Source organism: Giraffa tippelskirchi, chromosome 6, assembly GCF_054371585.1.
Source record: "Giraffa tippelskirchi isolate mGirTip1 chromosome 6, T2T-mGirTip1v1.2.pri, whole genome shotgun sequence".
Lineage (NCBI taxonomy): Eukaryota > Metazoa > Chordata > Mammalia > Artiodactyla > Giraffidae > Giraffa > Giraffa tippelskirchi.
Genome location: NC_137280.1, coordinates 112,356,216 through 112,372,263, shown reverse-complemented (window position 1 = coordinate 112,372,263; position 16,048 = coordinate 112,356,216). Strand labels below are relative to the sequence as shown.

Here is a 16,048-nt window from a genome sequence, read left to right as displayed (position 1 = left end):
GTGCCAGGACTCTAGGGTGATGATGGTTTGGAGAGAGGCTGTGATTATAGACAGGCTAATGGGAAACAGTTAATAAGATGATGACCTCACAATCCCAAATCATGACACATTAAAGGAGGATCATCATGAAAAACAGGTATCTCATTTAGAAATAAGGAATATCTGAAGGGATATAATTATATGTATAATTAGTATTTTCAGAGATCTGTGTGAAAATACTATTCTGCACCCTATCTGCCTGTCATTCAAATGTGAAGGTAAAGTAGGACATTTTAAACAAGACAGTTCAAAATATGCTACTTGTGAACACTATTGTGAAATAATTAATAGAGGATATACTTTAGCATTGTTAAAAATAAGCTCAAGAAAAATATGGAAGCAGTACTGAGTAAAAAGAAGCATAACTTATAATTGAATCTTAATTATTTAAAGTGTAATAAAATTTGGAACTAAAATCTCATATAATTTCAACATGTGGATGCTCAGGGGAAAAGGGAGAGGACAGGAGGTTGTAAGTGTGGATTAGAACTAGGCTTCAATAGGTAAATGTAAGTTTCACATAAATTTTGAATATACATGTTAGAAATTTGAGTGGAACTACTCAAATAGAAGAGATAGGAAATATCACTTCTAAACAATTAAAGGAAGAACATGGAATAAACACAATGTGTAAAACAAATATAAACAACCTAATGAATTTATCAAATAGTAAAATAAGAAATAATAATGCACAGCAAATATAATACATACAAAAATAATGATTGGAACAAATTCAAAGTATGAGAAATAAATGTAAATGGTTTAAGTAACTCTGTGAAAAACAAAGAACTACAGATAAGAAAAATGAATATCCAGCTATGTTCCTTATGAGACACACGAAATGACCCAAGTTGGTGAAAATATATGGATGAGTAAAGATATTCTAAGCAAATAATAATAAAAACAAATAATGATAACAAAACCTACTGTAATATATTCATATTAGACAAAATAGAATTCAAGGTCAAGATTAATTAAAGAGAAAAGCAATGTACATCATGTTGAAAAAGGTTCAAACCAACAAGTATACTTTATGAGCACCAAAGTCAAATTACCTAAGTCAGAAATCACTGAAAGTAGGAGCAAAATATACATTAAGATTGTTTAGAAACTGACAGATCAGGTAAGCCAAGTTTAAAATAAAACTATAGTGAATTTGAATAATAGTTATCAAGCTTGATGTCCTTCAACTAGCAGGATCATGAGTTGGTTACTTGGGGCTACACAGTTCAGGATATAAGACATATTATTTTGTTTCACAATTTATACCATCACAGAGGCCCTGCCCCCATCACTCCATTCCTCCATTCTTCCATTTCTCTCTCTCTTCCTTCTGTCTACCTACCTATTTTAATTTATTTGTCCTAAATGATTCAGACAGTACAAAGGAGAGAAAGGACAGAGTCTCTGTCCTCACCTATCCTTCAGTTTCCCCGTTCTCCACCCCAGACTCAACTACCATTTTCAGTTTATGTGCCATTCAGAATAATCTATGCAAATACAAGTTTAAACCAGTATGTATATATCTATGTATTTAAGTACATATTTCTGCTTTTTTAAGATGCATGCATTAGACATATGCATTTCCCCATGTTAACAGTTTTCCATAGCATCATTTTTTTCACATTTAATATAATTAGACTTATTTCTTAATCCTTTACTTTTTTTTAAATAGAAGTGTAGTTAGAATTGGACATGGAACAACAGACTGGTTCCAAATCAGGAAAGGAGTATGTCAAGGCTGTATATTGTCACCCTGCTTATTTAATTTGTATGCAAAGTACATCATGTGAAATGCCAGGCTGGATGAAGCACAAGCTGGAATCAAAATTGCTGGGAGAAATATCAATAACCTCAGACACGCAGATGACACCACCCTTATAGCAGAAAGTGAAGAAGAACTAAAGAGCCCCTTGATGGAAGTGAAAGAGGAGAGTGAAAAAGCTGGCTTAAAGCTCAACATTCAGAAAACTGAGATCATGGCCTCTGGTCCCATCACTTCATGGCAAATAGATGGGGAAACAATGGAAACAGTGGCTGACTTTATTTTTTTGAGCTCCAAAATCACTGAGATGGTGATGGTAGCCATGAAATGAAAAGAACTTACTCCTTGGAAGAAAAGCTATGACCAATCTAGACAGCATATTAAAAAGCAGAGACATTACTTTGCCAACAAAGGTCCATCCAGTCAAAGCTATGGTTTTTCCAGTAAGTCATGTATGGGTGTGAGAGTCGGACTATAAAGAAAGCTGAGCACCAAAGAATTGATGCTTTTGAACTGTGGTGTTGGAGAAGACTCTTGAGAGTCCCTTGGAGAGCAAGGAGATCCAAGCAGTCCATCCTAAAGGAAATCAGTTCTGAATATTCATTGGAAGTACTGATGTTGAAACTGAAACTCCAGTAAAAGGGCCACCTGATGCTAAAAGTGACTCATTGGAAAAGACCATGATGCTGGGAAAGATTGAAGGCAGGAGGAGAAGGGGACAACAGAGGATGAGATGGTTGGATGGCATCACCCACTCGATGGACATGAGTTTGAGCAAGCTCCAGGAGTTGGTGATGGACAGGGAAGCCTGGCGCGCTGCAGTCCATGGGGTCACAGAGTCAAACATGACTGAATGACTTAACTGAACTGAGCTGATTTGTAATGCTTCAGGTGTATAGCAAAATGATTTGATTATATACGCACACAAACACACACACATATATATGTATATACATTCTTTTTAAGATTCTTTTCCATTATAGATTATTACAAGATATTGAGTATAGTTCCCTGTACTATACAGCAGGTCCTTGTTGTTTATCTATTTTATATGGAATAGTGTGTAGCTGTTAATCACCAAATCCTAATTTATCCCTGTCCTGCTCCTTTTCCCTTTGGTGACCATTAGTTACCATTAGTTGTTTTCTGTTAATATGTATGTGAGTACATTTCTTTTTTGTAAGTAAGTTCATTTATATCTTTTTTTTTTAGATTCCACATATAAGTGATATCATATGATATTTGTCTTTTTCTGTCTGACTTCACTTAGTGTGATAATCTCTAGATCCATCCATATTGCTGCAAATGGCATTATTTCATACATTTTCATGGCTGAGTAAAATTCCACTGTATATATGTAGCACATCTTTATCCATTCATCTGTCAATGGACATGTATGCTGTTTGTTGTGTCCAGAGTATCATTTTAAAGTTTTAAATACAGTTCTCTTGCGTGAGTGTATCATTTTTTGTGACCATTATGAATAATGTGTCTATGACCATCCTTATACCTATATTGGTAACCGGTTTTCTAAAAGTGGAATCAAATGTAAATGAGTGGAAAGAAACATTTTTAAGACTTTTGAGTATGTGTTGCCAAATTGTTTTCTACAGTGTTTTCTTATTTTTTTATCATGAATTCAACATCGGTTACCCAGATACTAGTGTAAGTTTGTATTTTAACAAGTGAATAGAATTTTAGCTAAGAAATCTGCTAGTGACAAACTAAGGGTTAAGGAATACTAAACCTCTTGAAACTGAAGACCCAGGCCTGTTTTTTGTATATCCAGGTTATCAATCTGTATTTGCTGTAGCCAAGATCAAGCTTCATGCATGTGCATTTTTTATTGTAAACTTCAAGATAAAATTGGGAGGGAGATCAAAGGAATTCAGTATCCCTTGGCTTTCTCTGAAGTTTAATCTTAAATATATTTTGTACCTTTATAGTAGGATGAAGAGAGAAAAATATTCTTTAGAGGAAATGGCAACATGGCAAAGTTTCATTTTAATGGGTTATACAACCCTTTTAAATGAGTAAAGCATGAAGGCAACCAAACTTGTTTCACGGCATAAAGCACCAAATATAGGTGTGATCATGGGGCTATGTCCATGGTTCCAAAACAATAATTGTCTCTTAATATACTCCTAATATAGTACCAATGGAAGGATTTTCTTGAAAATTAATTTGGAATTGGACATTACTGCTTATTATCTCAATATCTTAAAGGTTCATAATTCACATTACTGTATTAATGGCTCTGAGAAACCCAGTTTAAAATCTCCTTAACTTCATATTACTCAGCATTTTTGAAGTTTATTTAATCAATAACTCACCCTCACCACTTTTAAAAACATGTGATACCTCTTAAATATTCTCAGAATCAGTGTTCTGGAGAGCATAATGGTCTATAATGTGGTGGATTCATTGAAATGATACCAAAGTGTTTTGTTGGTACAATTTCTGAGTAATATCTTCAAACTGTTGAATGGCAAGGCTGCTATTTTGGGACCCATCATTCAGCTAAGTCATAGGAATGAATCATGCTGAATTAGATGGCTTTAACTTTTCTTGTCTCTGTTGATTCCATCTTGATACTAGATGTAATTAGCTATTCCCTCTAATTACAACAGATGCTAAGAAGTTCCATGATTTTCTTCAGACACCTGTGAACAGGTAAAGGATACACAACTCAGTAATACTGTTTTGTAGACTTGCCATTTCTTACATTCAGTCTGATCAGAGTCTGTTAATATCCATTTACCTTCAAAGAAAAAACAAACATGTTGAAGCTGGTAGAGCATTGCCAGGAGAAGGAAGAGGAAGCCATTGTAGGTTACAGCCCCAAGCCCCAGCTCATCTAGCAGTCTGATAGCAGGTTACATTACGTGATCAATAATGACTAAGAGCCTTTAATTCTGCCTACCAGTAACTAACAGGAAATACCTTAATTACATGCCACAATTTTAAAAATTATAAATAGCATTGATTAATCTTTTCACTTCGCTGACTACCTATGTCTCACTTCAGTTCTATATTATGCTATAAATTACTTATGTTAAAAACATTTAAAATGAAGCTTTATTTCATTAATTTTTATGTCTTTATCACTTTCTTTGGAATGAAAATGGACAGATATTCATTATAAAGAATTCAAACAATCAGGAACATCTAAAGTAAAAAATAAATGCTCACTGTTCCCCTAACCCTACTATTCAAGGAGTAAGTGATGTTAATAGTTTGCTATGGATACTTTTATATCGGGATAAATAAACATTTATATTTTTATACATTTATCCACATATAATTTTTATTTCACAAAAATCTTATTGCTAATTTTATGTTCCTAGAGCTTATTTTCCCCCCTTAATATTTTTAACACTATTCCAGTTTGATCTATACAGATCTACGTTATTCATTTCATAGCTGCTTAGTAGTTACAGTTTTACCAATTCCCCAAATATGGATAATTATAGGTATATTTTTTTTCTTTACAAACAATGCACAGTGAATATCATTTAACAGTGTAGTTGCATCTCTTAATTCTGAAGTCAACAGGTAAGGTGTTGGTCCCTAGAAGTGAAATGAACATAAATTCATTAAATAATAGTGCTTGGTTTACCACATGTTGTATATGTGATTTATAACAAATATTTAGTCTTCCTCCCTGTTTGTGGCACAGAGCTCCTAAAACCTCGGAAATTTCCTGAGGAGACCCTTAAAGAGGTTTTTTGCTATGTTAATGAGTTGACTTTCCGGAAAGCACTTAAGAATGGGGGCTGGTTGCCCAGAGAACCAGTCCTGTGATTAGAGAGTTAGAACTTTAAGCAACCCCTGCAGACCTCTGGAGGGGGAAGAGGGGCTGGAGGTTAAGAGGGGTCACCAATAGGTACAGTTGATGAAAGCGTTGGCTGTGTAGTGAAACCTTCATTAAAAACCCACAAAGGGGGGAGTTCAGAGAGTTTCTGGGTTGGTGAACATGTGGAGATTTGGGGAGAGTGGCATCCCTGGACGGAAGCATGGATGGGCCATGTCCTCTCCACATGCATTACCCCATGCATCTCTTACATCTGGCTGTTCCTGAATTATATCCTTCTATAATAAACAGATAAGCTAGTAAATAACATATTTCTCTGAATTCTGTGAGCTGCTCTACCAAATTAATTGAACTCAAGAAAGGTGTATTGGGAACTCATCTATAGCTGGTCAGCCAGAAGGACAGGAGATAAACTGGAGGTTTGACCAGTGTCTGAAGTGGTGCCGATGGGTGCAGTCTTGTAGGTGTGAACTCTTCACTTGTGGAATCTGATCCTATCTTTGGGTAAATAGATTCTCTGACACCCTGCTGGTTTCCAAGAATTTCCTGTTGGAGGTGTGGGGAAAATGTTCCCACAGTGGATTTGGTCCAGAACAGCTTCTACCATGTGTAGTACAAACCTGCATTGTCATACATATGTACGAATGTATAATATATACAGGCATGTATAGTATGAAATACATTCATATGCGATATGCAATTTACAGTGTTCTAATATATAAAAAAGAGAATGTGTGGTTGAATTCCTCCAAGTATAGAAATTTTCTTGTACATATGTTTTTGGGCACATGTGCAAGAACTCAATATAATTTTCCAGCCAAGAGTATTTTTATTAAGATGTAAATTTGATCATGTCATTTCCCTGCCGAAAACTCTTCATTGACTTTCACGTGAATTTCGACAATGTCCCAAATCTCTGGTATGGTTCATGTGGCTCTACCTTCTTCTCCCCTGCCAACCTCTCCAGCTTCATCTGACACTTTCCATCACTCACTGGTCTTGGGCCATCCTGATCTTTTTCATTTATTGGATGTGCCTTTCCATATCTGCCTGGAAGATTTTTCTTTCCACCAGTCCTTAGATAATCCTTCATGACTGCCAATCTGTAGTATACAACTGGGACCTCCTTTGTTAATTCTCATGTCAGCCACAGTTTTTCTATTAGGATAGTTGTGATTTTAAGAATATATATATTTGTTCATTTACTCAACAACCTATATAATTTCATCCATTAAGAAAGAGCTTCATGAGCTTTTTACCACTGTATTCTCAGCCCCAAGCATCTAATGGGAGTTCCGTAAGTAGTGATAATAATAAAATAAACCCTTGTAAAACACTTCACAGCACTACTCCAAGTGGTATATTTATGAACACATTTAATCCTCACCACAGTCCTAAGTTGTTATTACTATTTGCCCCACTTTACAGATAAGAAAATTGAAGTATAGAATGGTTACGTCACCTGTCCAAGGTCATATAGCTGGTAAGTGACCCAACTGCCACTTGAACTTAAGTAGTCTGGTTCCAGCATCTGTACTCTTAATCTGCTGTAGTGTCTCAATATTTTCAATATGAGAGCTCTAATGCAGGCCAATGAAAGAAAACCCTTTGGAATTCCCCTGGCAATCCAGTGGCTGGGACTCCCTGTTTCCGCTGCAGGGAGCTTGGAGGGTGGGGTTGGTGGCATCGGTTTGATCACTGGTCAGGGAACTAAGATTCCACTCGCCTCACTGTGCAGCCAAAAAGAAAGAAAGAAAACCCATGTACAGAAGTGCAGCAGCAACTCTGTACCATTTTTATTTTGTCTAAAGCCTTACTTATTAGTGTAAGACCTATTTGTACTATTGAGGTTTATTTTTGAGATATTTTATCTCTGATCATTAGATTCATCATGTTTAATAAATGTAAAAAACAATATAAATGTTAGAAAGTAATATAGGTCCATTTATTATGGAAACAGTTGGAGTTAAAAAATTAAAAGATCGAAGGAAAAGATGACTGTTTGTAGATTCACTTTGGACTGCCAAATTTCCCTCTAAAAGGTTACATTGTGTTTTTTTTTTAATTCTTCATAGTTTATGAAAGTGCCTTCTCCCCACATTCTCCCTAACACTGACTATGATCATCTTTTACATTTTTGTCACTTGGCTGCGTTTCAAACTAAGATGTCTTTAGTTAACTGAAAATTGAGCATGTGTAGGCACTTGGTAAGTGCTTTTTTGCTAAGAGGTTGCTATTTAACAAAACTTTGCATAAGTCATTTTCTTTAGGCTTCATAATTCTGTATGTGTGTGTGTGTGTAATGGCACCTTGAACAATTCTAGGGTTCTATTCATCCATTATTTACTGTGGTTTTAGTTGTGTGTTAGTAGATCATAAAGATGGTTTGTACCCAAGGAACTAGTAATTTAGTTGAATATTCCAAACTAACACTTATGACTTAGAGGTGAACAGTATAAAACAACACATGATTTAGTACTAGACTGTGTACTACAGACCACTAATGACACATCATCAACAGTGTTTTCAGCGCCATTGTACCCAGGATACTAACAGAGGCCTTGAGAGGGAGCCAGGAGGGGAGAGGTGAGGTGTTTGTAATCCAGAAAGCAGTGGGCAGGTCAAGTTCAGAGAAGGCTACCCTGAGGCAAAACCTGATTAGACCTTGAAGCAAGATTAGAATTTAAGTAGATTGGGGTGTGGCTTCCCTGGTGACTTCCAAAGCCCTGGTGGCTCAGATGGTAGAGACTCTGCCTACAATGCAGGAGACCTGGATTTGATCCCTGGGTCAGGAAGATCCCCTGGAAAAGAGAATAGTTACCCACTCCAGCAAAAACAAGACTCGGAGTTGAATGTGGCTCAGATCATGAACTTCTTATTGCCAAATTCAGACTTAAATTGGAGAAAGTGGGGAAAACCACTAGACAATTCAGGTATGACCTAAATCAAATCCCTTATGACTATACAGTGGAAGTGAGATCTGATAGACAGAGTGCCTGATGAACTATGAACGGAGGTTCGTGACGTTGTACAGGAGATACAGGGATCAAGACCATCCCCAAGAAAAAGAAATGCAAAAAAGCAAATGGCTGTTTGAGGAGGCCTTACAAATAGCTGTGCAAAGAAGAGAAGTGAAAAGCAAAGGAGAAAAGGAAAGATATTCCCATTGCACTCGTCTCACACGCTAGCAAAGTAATGCTCAAAATTCTCCAAGCCAGGCTTCAACAGTACATGAACTGTGAACTTCAGATGTTCGAGCTGGTTTTAGAAAAGGCAGAGGAACCAGAGATCAAATTGCCAACATCTGCTGGATCATCAAAAAAGCAAGAGAGTTCCAGAAAAACGTCTATTTCTGCTTTATTGACTATGCCAAAACCTTTGACTGTGTGGATCACAATAAACTGTGGAAAATTCTGAAAGAGATGGGAATACCAGACCACCTGCCTCTTGAGAAACCTGTATGCAGGTCAGGAAGCAACATTTAGCACTGGACATGGAAGAGCAGACTGGTTCCAAATAGGAAAAGGAGTACGTCAAGGCTGTATATTGTCACCCTGCTTATTTAACTTATATGCAGAGTACATCATGAGAAACGCTGGGCTGGAAGAAACACAAGCTGGAATCAAGATTGCCGGGAGAAATATCAATAACCTCAGATATGCAGATAACACCACCCTTATGGCAGAAAGTGAAGAAGAACTATAGAGCCTCTTGATGAAAGTGAAAGAGGAGAGTGAAAAAGTTGGCTTAAAGCTCAACATTCAGAAAACTAAGATCATGGCATCTGGTTCCATCACTTCATGGAAATAGATGGGGAAACAATGGAAACAATAAGAGACTTTATTTTCTTGGGCTCCAAAATCACTGCAGATGGTGACTGCAGTCATGAAATTAAAAGACGCTTACTCCTTGGAAGGAAAGTTATGACCAACCTAGACAGCGTATTAAAATGCAGAGCCATTACTTGGCCAGCAAAGGTCTGTCTAGTCAAGGCTATGATTTTTCCAGTGGTCATGTATGGATGTGAGAGTTGAACTATAAAGAAAGCTGAGCGCCAAAGAATTGATGCTTTTGAACTGTGGTGTTGGAGAAGACTCTTGAGAGTCCCTTGGACTGGGAGGAGATCCAACCAGTCCATCCTAAAGGAAATCAGTCCTGGGTGTTCATTGGAAGGACTGATGTTGAAGCTGAAACTGCAATACTTTGGCCACTTCATGTGAAGAGCTGACTCATGTGAAAAGACCCTGATCCTGGGAAAGATTGAGGGCAGGAGGAGACGGGAAGACAGAGGATGAGTTGGTTGGATGGCATCACCGATTCAATGGACATGAGTTTGGGTAAACTCCAAGAGTTGGTGATGGACATGGAGCCCCGGTGTGCTGCATTTCATGGGGTCACAAAGAGTTGGACATGACTGAGTGGCTGAACTGAACTGAACTGAACTCCAGTATTCTTACCTGGAGAATCCCCATGGACAGGTGAGCCTGGCCAGCTCCAGTCAATGGGATTATAAAGAGTCAGACACGACTGAGCAACTAACACTTTCATTTCACTTTCAGATTGGGGTGTGCTGGCTCTTCCAGCAAGGGCCAAAACAGGAGTGAAGGTATAGTGAATGAAGAATTAATGTGACCTACTTTGGAGACTGACATTCTCTTCCATGATGAAAAATGATCCCACAAATAAAATCACCTTGCTCTATAAGAAAATGTAACAAATAGCTGGAAGTAATTAATGAAACACTGTGTAGTCGCTGCTTGGCAGAGCAATCAGGAATCATAGAGCAGTATTCACTAATAAGGTAATTTAAACTCATTTTCAAGGATGAGAAGAACTGAACTCTGAAGGACTTGTTGATACGATTTCACTTGGCCTCGACAGTGTCCCAAATGATCTGCTACCCAAGGCATATGGTGCATATTTATATGGCTCCATCTCAGAGTGTACATAAATTAAGGCTATGCCTTTGCCCTTAAGAAAGTAGAATAAATAATTTGCTCTGAAAAACCATAGGAAGTTTTCCAAGCCCTTTCTCTGTACATCTAGCTATCTACCACAAATACAGAGTCCTGAAAGATGAATTCTGTAAACAGCGAAACGCTAACCATTCTTCTTTAACAAGCTGACTCTTTTAGAATTTATATAAAGCACATAAAGAGTGCACAGTTTTAATTAAGAGGGTGGGGTTGACATATGCACACTAGTAGATATAAAATAGGTATCAACAAGAATCTACTGTATAGTAGAGGGAACTCTACTCAATACTCTGCGATAACCTGTTTTCTTTCAGGAAAAGAATCTGAAAAAGAACATGTATATATATATTATATAATCATTATTATATAATGTTAACCTATATGGGAAAATAATCTGAAAAAAGATATGTATATATATTATATATCATTATTATATAATATTAACACATGGGAAAAGAAGCTGAAAAAGAATATATATATAATATATATATGTAAATCACTGTTGTAATCTGAAACTAATACAACATTATTAATCAACTATACTTCAATATAAAATAAAAATTTGAAAAAAAGATTGCATGATTTAGAACCATCAGGCTTCAGTCTTGCAAATTTGTTGCAGTGTGTCCGCAGAAGTCTCTGGATGTTCCTTTTTGACCAGTTTGGGAGAGGAGGTAGGTAATCCACCTTTTTAAAACTTGCTATCTAAATTTGTGGGCAATTTCCCTAAGCTCACATGTAACATGAGGATAATAATAGGATCTGTGCCACAGAGTTGCACAATTAGAGCATGTTTAATGTACGTTGGTTTCCATGATGACCACATATACTAAACACCAACTGAATGGCACTTCTTGTTATTACTATTTTTCTTTTTCAAACTGGATTAAAAGAATTTGAGAGAACAAGATAAGCCCTCAAGGAAAAGGAAAGAAAACTAACATTCATTGGGTGCATATTATGTGCTCAGTGGCTTAAGTGGCTTATAGATGTCATCTCACTTTTTAGCTGAAAAGTGAAACTTCAGCCATATGCAAAGGCTGAGCTTATATATTACTTAGAAAATCGAAAGAATTTTTAACAAAATAAGAAATCTGGTTGATGTTAAAATGGACACCGCATTTTCTACTATCATTTCAACCCTAATGGCTTTGACCTAATGTTAGGTTTAAGAGAGTGATGTAAAACTCCAGTTTTTTCAAATCTCCTAGGCTGGTGACAACTGTAAGATCAGTGGTTATTATGACCTTTATTTGGGTAAATATAGGCAACATACTTACCCAGGCAAAGGTCTCTAAAATGGAAGTCTCTAAAATGGTGTATTTTAAGCAAGTCTTAGGCTGTGCCTGTGAGGAAGGAATTTGCTTTTTCGCTTGTGTTAGAAATTGCAGTTCTCTGCTGGCTTTCTGTGATTAGCATTTGTTGGAAGATGTAATTGGGCCTCCTCTGTTTTGCATCTTCAAATGTATCTTTGAATGGCCACCTGAGAAAGTGTTTAGCAGAAACACTTGTTAATGGATTTTTTTCTTTTCTTATCCTGGGTTTACTTCTAATGCAACAATAATCACATATATTTCCAAAGTGCTTTTCATCCCCACATACTGCAAAGCCTTTTACAAACTAAATGTAAAAATGAAATCACCTGTCCCATCAAAACTATGCAGCTCTCCCTGGTGCAGAGTAAGGGCAGCAGAAAGGGAAAGGAGTAATTCAGAGAGGATTCCAGGATAAGACTGGGACTTGAGGGATGAGGGGCAGGGGCATGGAATTGTTTCTGTTGGAATGCTGACAGCCTGGCCTCTAAGCTGAATGCAGATAAGTGCTCCAGGAATGAACTACGCTTTCTACTCTGGGCCTGAGTTCATGGTCTACTCCCACTCCCTTTTGGTCCCACATTCATGGAGAACCTTTGCCAGTCAAGCCAGGAGACAGTTTTAGTTACAGAGAAGAGTACAAATTGGGCTGAAGAAAAATCAAGGGAATTAGTTGCTGCAAATAAAAACATAAATATTATTTCTTTGCATTCCTTTCCTCTCTTGATTACCAAAAACATAAAATAATATTGATTGTTTTTAAAAGGTTGTAGAAATGAATCACATACTGTACACTCTGTCAGTTTCTTTTACTGAAAATTGTGTTTGAGATTCATCTAGCCTTTGGATATAGTGGTAGTTCATTTACTTATACTTGGCAGTAGCATTATATTAGGTAAATATACTACAATGTATTTTACACACACACATACACACACCCTCTTTGTTCACCTAAGGGTGTATGTGAAGTATAATGGCATTTAAGTTAAATATGTCAACTTAAAAAAGAGCACGATGTGAGAGTTGCAAGTTAAGTTTTATTTGGGCAAAATGAGGACTATAGCCTGGGAGTCAGCATTTCAGATAGCTCTGAGAAAACTGCTCCAGAGAAGCAGGAGGGAAAGTCAGTATATATATGGTTTTAGTGAAGGGAGAGTATGTGCAATCAAGCACAAATTTGTTTTTTGTTCGCAGAAGGTTTCTGCTAGTCGTAAGACCAGTGATCACCATAAAAGATTTTAGTGCTTTTCTAGATATGAGAAGATATAAGAATTGGACTCATAAAATGGACTCCTGAAAATATCTAACTATCTGAAGACCTGTTCTTCCAGTTCCCCACCCACCTCCTGAGCACGACAGAGTGCCTCACTTCTGCTCTCTACTCTGAACTCCTTTTAGGAGGTGTTGAAAATCAGCAGCCTCAGCAGCACATGATTTAACCATTGTAGAGGTAGACAGTGAGTGAGTGCAAGTCACTCAGTTGTGTCCGACTCTTTGCGACCCCGTGGACTATGCAGTCCATGGAATTCTCCGGGTCAGAATACTGGAGTAGGTAGCCTTTCCCTTCTCCAGGGGATCTTCCCAACTCAGGGATTGAACCCGGGTCTCTTGCATTCCAGGCGGATTCTTTACCAGCTCGAGCCAGAAGGGAGAGGTAGATGGCAAGCGCCAATTTGTAGTTGACAAATACATTAAACAAATTTTAATCCTGACTTAAAGAGGATAAAGTTAACTCTATGCCAATTTTTTAAATGGATGTGGTATATAGCAGAATATATATAAAATTGGGTACTTCATAATCAGATTGGACAGAGAATTCTATCAAAGAGGATTTGCTTTTCATGTTTGACTTGCTGACGTAGAAGGAAAGATGCAGAGGAGTTAGGTTGCCAACAGGTGAAAATTCAATAGTGTGTGTATTTCTTCATAGCTACTTCATGAAAATTGTCCCTCATTTTTCCTGTACACCTTACCTGTATATGCAAGGTGTGTAGGATGTCTAATTTATGTTAAAAATAGCAATATCTCACAAATAGGAAAATAATATCCCAAGTAACTATTTGCCTTGGGAACAAAGCAGTAAATAAGATACTAATTTTATTACTGATATGCTTCAGAAAACACATTGAAACTACCAACTAAATAGTAACAACATTTGACTGAGAAATGTCAACATGCATAAAATCTAATTATATCCTGATGAATAGTCAAGGTTTATTTTCAGTGAAGAAACATTTTTCAATTCAAAGAAACTTTCTGTGATGCAGTTTAAAGTTTTGTTTTATTTTTCTACACTGCTACACTGCCACCACTTGTAAATTTTACTCCTATGGTTTGTTGTGTTCTGAATGCTTCTTTGGATTAAGCCTGTGTTCATTTGGTCAGGAAAATGGATATGCTGAGTTTTGTTGTTGTTGTGTAGTTGCTTAGTCATGTCTGACTCTTTGTGACCCCATGGGCTGTAGCCCACCAGGGTCCTCTGTCCATGGATTCTCCAGGCAAGAATACTGGAGTGGGTTGCCATTTCCTTCTCCAGGGGATCTTTCTGACCCAGGGATCAAATCTGTGTCTCTTGCATTGCAGGTGGGTTCTTTTCCCCACTGAGCTACTTGGGAAATTCTCATGCTGAGTTTTATACTGGCTAATAAAATGAAAAGATGAACCAGGTGTACAGCCATTTTTGAACAAAATTTCTAATGTAAATAATTACACATATTAAAAAAGTATAAATTGTAAGGGAATAGCAATGGGTTATCACTAGATAAACATGTCTGTGCAACTACATTTGAAATTAAGAAATATATAATCACTAGCCCCTGGAAGCTGCTCTCTTGCCCATCGCCCTGAGTCATTCCCTTTCCTGATTGCCAACAATATGAATTAATTTGGCCTGTTTTAAAAATTTTATAAAAATAGAGTTGTGCACTTTTTATTATTTTTAATCAGCTTTCAGATTTTGAATGGAGCTGTAGTCAATTCACTTACACTGGCGAATGGAGTATGTTGTATGAATACCCCACAATTTACTTACCTTTTCTACTATTAATGGATATTCAGGTCATTTCTAGGGTTTTTTGCTATTACAAATATTCGTACTGTGGACATTTCTTATGCTGGTCTTTGGCTATACACATATCCGCATTTCTCTTGGTTCTAGAACTCAGAATTGTTGCACCTAGATATTTTTATCAATTTAAATATTAATTGATACTGCTAAGCAGGTTCCCATTTTAACTGTACCAATTTGCACTTTCACCAGCAGTGTATGAGATTTCCCGTTGTTGTCCATCCTTACAAACACTTGGTATTGTGGGTCTTTTTAGATCTAGCCATTTTGACTGAGTAGTAGAATCTCATTATAGCTTTATTTGCATTTCTAAGTTACTAATGAGATTTCACCTTTTCATATATTCATTGGAAATGTGGATATTGAGAATGATAAATTTTCACTTATTTAAGTTTGGTGACTGGAATAAATTTTACTTCATTCTTTAATCAGTGCTCCCCTATGCTTCTGACCGTGTGGACATAGAGAAATTGATAAAAATATCTAGATGCAACAATTCTGAGTTCTAGAACCAAGAGAAATGCGGATATGTGTATAGCCAAAGACCAGCATAAGAAATGTCCACAGTACGAATATTTGTAATAGCAAAAAACCCTAGAAACGACCTGAATATCCATTAATAGTAGAAAAGGTAAGTAAATTGTGGGGTATTCATACAACATACTCCATTCGCCAGTGTAAGTGAATTGACTACAGCTCCATTCAAAATCTGAAAGCTGATTAAAAATAATAAAAAGTGCACAACTCTATTTTTATAAAATTTTTAAAACAGGCCAAATTAATTGATAAGTACTATTGTTGTTCAGTCACTCAGTTGTGTCTGACCCTTTGTGACCCCATGGACTGCAGCACGCCAGGCTTCCCTGTCCTTCACTATCTCCTGGAGTTTGCTCAAAAGGACTCAGGTCCATTGAGTCAGTGATGCTATCCAATCATTTTATCCACTGTTGCCAACTTCTCGTCCTGCCTTCACTCTTTCATGGCATCAAGGTGTTTTTTGATGAGTCAGCTCTTTGCATCAGGTGGCCAAAGTATTGGAGTTTCAGTTTCAGCATCAGTCCTTCCAGTGAACAT

At 36.9% G+C, this 16,048-nt stretch overlaps 1 protein-coding gene across 42 annotated transcripts in view; it reads left to right on the top strand.

Annotated features, from left to right (window-relative positions):
• LOC145509795 (uncharacterized) overlaps positions 1 to 16,048 on the top strand; it is a 1,222,357-nt gene that overhangs the window by 111,431 nt on the left and 1,094,878 nt on the right. For 8 of the 42 annotated variants that reach the window (XR_014056428.1, XR_014056442.1, XR_014056451.1 and 5 more), the window contains 2 exons: positions 7,047 to 7,101; positions 11,217 to 11,268. The exons of 22 other annotated variants lie outside the window; for them this stretch is intronic. The gene's annotated coding sequence lies outside the window, so the exon portion shown is untranslated. Of the gene's footprint in view, positions 1 to 5; positions 137 to 4,434; positions 4,478 to 7,046; positions 7,102 to 11,216; positions 11,273 to 16,048 lie in introns of those variants that run through there. 12 more of the 42 variants (XR_014056457.1, XR_014056429.1, XR_014056432.1 and 9 more) reach the window with 5 other exon arrangements.